We start from the raw sequence: 6,948 nt of genomic DNA, 5'->3' as shown, positions 1-6,948 counted from the left end.
AATGGTCTTTTTAGATGGATTTCGGGCACTTTTTAAAAACACCTACAAATTTGTTTTCAAAGTAACATTTTACTGTTAAGACTATGGAAAATAGTAATTCCATCCTTGATTCAGCTGGCAAATGACATTTTTTTTTCCACTAGAAAGTTTTTTTTAGAAAAATACTTTTGAACTTTTGGTAACCATGGGCTGTTTTGAGCCCTTTTAAGGCTCAAATTTATAGTCATCCAGAGGCAATTATTGAATTATTAAAGAGCATAAAAAAGGTATCAAGTGTTATGTTCTTTTCATTCTAGCTTGATTTTTTTGAAAACTGCAAATTTATCCAAACTGGAGTCTTATTTTGGAATGCTGCCAAATCTTGGACGCAGGCTCTTAAGTTAAACAAGACAAGGTCAACTTATAAGAGAAAAAAACAACAACTTTTTTTTAACTGAAAGTAAGGAGCGGTATTAAAACTTAAAACGAGCAGAAAGAGCGGGGCGTTGATGAGGAAGCAGCCCCTTTCATATGCGAAGTAATTTCTGTTCGTTTTAAGTTTTAATGTCGCTCCTTACTTTCAGTTAAAAAAACTTATTTTTTTAAATTTAATTTCTGAACGTTTTTGAATCAATGCATGTTTTGATTTTGGCTCTCCGCAGAGGAATAATTAAAACGAAATTTGCATATTTTTTTTTTTTGGCTAAATGGCTTTCTCATAGTTTTGATCGAATGATCTTGGGAAAAAAGGAGCGGTGGAGGAGGCCTAGTTGCCCTTCAATTTTTTGGTTACTTAAAAAGGCAACTAGAACTTTTAATTTTTTACGAATGTTTTTATTAGTAAAAGATATACGTAACTTACAAATTAGCATGTTTTTATTACTAATATGAGAGGGCTTTCCCCCTCGTCAGTACCTCACTCTTTACACTAAAGCTTAAATTTTATCCCAATTCCTTAAGAATGACCACTGAATCACAAAAGTCGTAGAATAAATAGTTAAAATTGCTAAAAATACTTTAGCGTAAAGAGCGAGGCATTAGGAGGGGGTGATCCCCTCATATGCGTAATAGTTTCTGTTTGTTTTAAGTTTTAATGCTGCTCCTTACTTCTAGTTGAAAAAACTTTTTCATATTTATTTTTTCATTGTTTTTTTTTTTAAATAATGCTAGAAAATCCTGCGCTCCCTTCATGGAAATTTTCTTGCCCCATGACAAATTCCTCGATGAAAAGTTCCCACAACATATCCTCCTCTTCTCGACCCCTCCCCCCAACCAAAAAATCCCCCTGAAAACGTCTGTACACTTCCCAATAACCATGGCGTTGACCAGCACTGGTCAAAGTTTGTAACTTGTAGCCCCTCCCACGGGGACTGTGGGGGAGTAAGTGGTCCCCCAAGACATAGTTATAAGGTTTTTTGACTACGCTGAATAAAATGGCTATCTCAGAATTTTGATCCGGTGACTTCAGGAAAATAATTAGCGTGGGAGGGGGCCTAGGTGCCCTCCAATTTTTTGGTCACTTCAAAAGAGCACTAGAACTTTTCATTTCCGTTAGAATGAGCCCTCTCGCAAGATTCTTGGACCACTGGGTCGATACGATTACCCCTGGAAAAAAAAAAGAAAAAAAAAAGAAGAAGAAATAAACACGCATCAGTGATCTGCCGTCTGGCAAAAAATTCAAAATTCCACATTTTTGTAGATAGCAGCTTGACACTTCTACAACAAGGTTGTCTGATACGCTGAATCTGTTTTTTTTATTTTCGTTAAGATTCTATGACTTTTAGGGGATGTATCCCCCTATTTTCTAAAATAAGACAAATTTTCTCAGGCTCGTAATTTTTGATGTGTAAGACTAATCTTGATGAAACTTATATATTTAAAATCAGCATTAAAATGCAATTCTTTTGATGTAGCTATTGGTATCAAAATTCGATTTTTTAGAGTTTTGGTTACTATTGAGACGGGTCGCTCCTTACTACAGTTCGTTACCACGAACTATTTGATTCCATAACTAACATAGGGACAAGGTGAATATACTACTCAATTTCTTTTTGTATGCTTTTTCTAAATATGCGAATCAACTAGGGCCCGATCGAAATGAATTTTTGGGGTACGATACCGATAAATCAGCATCATACCGATACGATACCGATAAATCAGCATCATACCGATACGATACCGATATAATTTGCTAACGATATAATTTTACATTCCCCTCGAAAAAACCTTACCTAAAGTTTAACCCCCCCTCCATTCTCTGCCCATATTCATACTCACATGTTTCTCCCCAGTCTATTACACACCAAAGAATAACCTCAATAATTTGCTGTGGTTTCCAAAAATTTGGCCATTTACACGAATTGTTTGATTTTCTTTACCTTTTCTGATCAGCAGCAGCTTTTGAGCACAGAAACGAACTGTCGGATATTTGCGGAAGTGACAAATAAAAAAAAAAAAAAAAAAAAATCAAACTAGCCAGTTTAGTTACATAAAGACAAATACATGTAAATTTGATGGAAAGAAGCGCAAGATACTTATTGAAATTGATTATTCAAAACCCAAGTTTTAATAGCGAGACTTAAAAATTTGATTTTTTTAAAATTTCAGAACTTTGGTCGGAAGCATCTGGGGGAAAAAGGCGCGGAGGGTTGGTTGCCATCTGATGACCCTTGACTTTTAAAAAGGGAGCTAGAACTTCCGTTTTACATCGAATGACCCTTCTCCGTCGTCAATATGACCCGCTTTTCCATAAAAACCATAAATGTTAGCACTGGGCAAAAAGTAAAGCTTATAGCCCTTGCCCTGAGGGCCGCGGGGGTTTGTCATCGCCAAAAACATAGTTACTGGACCTTAAAAATATGTTGAGCAAAATGACAATCTCGTAATTTTGATTGGACGTGTTTCGGGAAATGATAGGCGTGGAGGGGGAGCTGGTTGCCCTACAATCGCTTTTAACTATTGAAAAGGAAACTAGAACTTCTGACTTCAAATCCATTGAATCCCCTCCGAATCTCATACCACCACCTTTTCCATACAAAAATTAAATGCCCCGGGTGTAATTTAAAACAAGCCAAACTCAAAACGAGCAAAAATTAACATAAGTAGGACTGACAGCCCCCTTCCCTTCTCAAAACCATGATATAATTTGCACTTCACTGAAAACAAAATATATTTCACATGTTTTCACTTTATTTACTTTAGTAAACAAAAAATTATTAAAATTCTAAGGAATTATTATCAGTATGTGTTAGGGACCGACTGATATGGATTTTTGGGTTCTATGCCGATACCGATGAATCGATAGTGTACCGATACGATACTGAATTTGCCAATAAATTCCCCTCCGAAAAAAAATCTTACGTAAAGTTTAAACCCTTCTTTTTCTGCCCATATTCATACTCAGATGTTTCTTCCTGGTCTCTTACACACCAATATTTCTCAGCCTCAATAATTCACTGTGGAAAAATTAGGCCATTTATAAGAATTGTTTGATTTTCTTCACGTTTTCTGATCAGCAGCTCCTTAGAAACAGGGTTGCCACCCGATGAAAAAATAAATCACTAGATTCTTGAATAAATAATCACTAAATCAGTAAAAAAAATCACTAGATTCTTGAAAAAAATCACTAAAGTAGTAACAAAATCACAAAATTTTTAATTAGTTTTTTTCAATAAACAACGTGCTTTGACAGTTTAAAATCGCCGGCTCTAATTGTTTTATGCTTTTAGTACTGTTTTACCAATATGATTAACTTATTTCTTTATTCACGCATTATCAACACAGGGCAACAATTGGGAGGTAATTATCCCCTAAATTTCGAAGAAAGAACGTCTTTATTTTAGAGAAAAGCTTCATTTTTTAAAATAGCTTCTTTGCACCCTTAAAAAGAATACAAAAAAAATCCTTGCTCCACAGCCCGTATTTTCCTACGCGTTTAAAAACGATTTTTTTTCCTCTAGTTGAACTGGTATACACCAGCAAAGATTTTGAAGAATATCGACGAAACTGATAAGAAAATAAACTATGGATATTTACCTTTTTTGTCACAGTTTTATAACTGAAATTAATAAAAGAATTCAAAACAGAATATTAAAGTTGTCTTTAAAGCCAACCTTTCTATAATATTTTATGAAATTCAAGCAAAGACGTAATTCCAAACAACCTATCAAGTTGTGAGAATAGAATACCCTGTTCTTTTGGAAAAATTATTATGTTGGGAAATAAAAAAAGAAGAAGATTGGAACATTACCTCCAACAGGATGATATTCCAATATACTAATCCTTTAAGTACAATTAAAAAAAAACAAAAAAAACCCTGAAACTTCCGATTTAGCAGTTGTAGAACATTTCTTTGATCTTCCGCACCATAATTTTAAGTTTGAAGAAGCAAAATTAATTAATAGTCATATTGGGCTACTACTAAGATTTTGCGAAATTTCAGAAATTAAACAATAAAAAAGAATAGGTATAATGGAGTTAGTACAAATAGAGACAAATGTCAATATCGATTAGATAACCAGATGTTGTTTAATAAGACAAAAAAGGCTAAAACTTTATATACATTTAATAGCCTTAATTAAAGGAAATTTTGTGAAAAATAAGTTTTTTAAAGAAAGTAAAGGCCAAATTAAACTTAAGATCAGCAGAAATAATTCCTATAATAATTCAAACTCAAAACAACCAAAAATTTATGTTAAAGAATAAATGAAACCCAAAACGAACAGAAACTAGACCTACGTTGCCCGGGCAACGTGAAGTCTTGCGGCAACCTTTGTCCGGCTTCGCCGACTAAAGTGTTGCGAGAGCGACACTTTGGTTTTGTTTCTTTGCTATCGATCAGTAATCACATGATCAAAGGCTATTCCTCAGCGTTGAAAAAACAACAACTACAAAATAATATCGAAAGAAGGGACTAAATTGACTTTGCAGCAGTTGAACTACCTTTTCAATCGTAGACATAGTGAGGGATGAAAACTTGGAACAATATCTTATATAATCTAGTTGGTATTATAAAGCTATCCGTAACTTCTCAGGATTAAAATACCATAGGTGACACTAATTATTACGAAACTACCTCATTGTTTTACGTTATCGTTTGTACCCGTTGCGTAAACACTTAATTCTGTCAGATTTAAAGAGATCGAATACAATGTGCACCAACTCTATATGTCTCACAATTTGTGTCGACCTAGATTTCGTTGCAGTGTGTACCTTACTACTGAAATTGTAAACCCCTGCAAACTTTCAAACGGTATACCTCATGAAGGAATTTTTGTACCAAAAAATGAATGCAATACACTTTGATCAGCTCATCAAGAGCTATCGATTGCCGTCGAAAAAAAAAATTCTATCTGTCTTAGTTCAAAAGTTGATTTTTTTTGCCGTTGGCCAACTTTCTAACGTCACCACTTAGAAAGGAGCAAAGGATAAGCTCCAATTTCTTTAGCATTTAGAGAAATTTAAAAGTTTATTAGACACATCTGATACCATTTCTCTACCGCAATCCCAAGTCCGAAAAACCGAATGATGAACTCAGCTGAAATCACGAACAGAAATGGGTAGAAACAATAGATGGCAGCACTTTCGGACCCGTGGGAAAATGCCACATTTTTGCTTCGGTAAATTTTTTCTATTTATCACTCAAAGAAGATATATTGGCTGTGGGACCGGGTAACTGCCGCATATATTTAAAACTCATAGATTTTACTCCATCTTCAATTTGAAAGTGGTGGCTGCCTGTTTGCCTGCTAGAACGGAGCTTTCCACTCGAAAGCAGAAACATGTTTTGATGAAACGAAAGCTTCGCTGAACAACTTCAGATACTCCTCTCTGACATAGGCTATATAACTCCACTTAACTTCGCACACCATAGGCTCTGGCTCGTGGACAAGCAAAAACCATCCTTTTTGGCCCCAGGCAAGAGTTCTGCGGAGCTTTCCAAAATGTAATGTCATATTCATCAATCTGGCCTGAGGTCCACACTTTCCGTAAAAACCACACAGGTTAGACCCTTACCAGTTTCCAGGAATAAGCTGAGATCGTTGGCAAAGGAAAACAAAAAACAAAAACAAGAGCTAAGAGCTCATATGGCACTTGTGACGAGGCCAGAAGAGCTAAGAGCCAAGAGCTCATATGGTATGAGCTCTAACAAAATTCTAAGAATCAATAGATTGATTTAAAAGAAAATCAGAGGCTTAATGCCGGTCGGGATTTAAAATAAGAGCTCTGAGTCACGATGTCCTTCTAAATATCAAAATTCATTAAGATCCAATCACCAACTCGTAGGTCAAAAATACCTCATTTTCTCTAATTTTTCCTCTCCCTTCAGCCCCCCAGCTGGTCGAATCTGGGAAAACGACTTTATCAAGTCAATTTGTGCAGCTCCCTGACACGCCTACCAATTTTTATCGTCCTAACACGTCCAGAAGCACCAAACTCGTCAAAGCACTGAACCCCTCCCCCAACTCCTCCAAAGAGAGTGAATCCAGTACGGTTATGTCAATCACGTATCTACGACATTTGCTTATTCTATCCACCAAGCTTCAGCCCGATTCCTCCACTAAGTGTTTTCCAAGATTTTCGATTTCCCCCTCCAGCCCCCCCCAATGTCAAACAAATCCGGTCGGGATTTTAAATAAGAGCTCTGAGGCATGAATTCCTTCTAAATATCAAATTTCATTAAGATCCGGTCACCCGTTCTTAAGTTAAAAATGCCTCAGTTTTTCTAATTTTTCCAAATTAACCCCCCCCCAGCTCCCCCAAAGAGAACGGATCCGTTCCAATTATGTCAGTCACGTATCTAGAACTTGTACTTATTCTTCCCACCAAGTTTCATCCGATCTCTCCACTCTAAGCGCTTTCCAAGATTTCTGTTTCCCTCCTTCAACCCCCATTTCCCCGGATCCAATTCGAGTCGAAAATGGAGGATCTAAGACATAAGATCCTTATATATTTCAAGTTTCATTAAGA

Source organism: Artemia franciscana, chromosome 9 (genome assembly GCF_032884065.1).
Source record: "Artemia franciscana chromosome 9, ASM3288406v1, whole genome shotgun sequence".
Lineage (NCBI taxonomy): Eukaryota > Metazoa > Arthropoda > Branchiopoda > Anostraca > Artemiidae > Artemia > Artemia franciscana.
The sequence above is the reverse complement of the archived record's forward strand: the minus strand, read 5'-3'. Positions refer to the sequence as shown.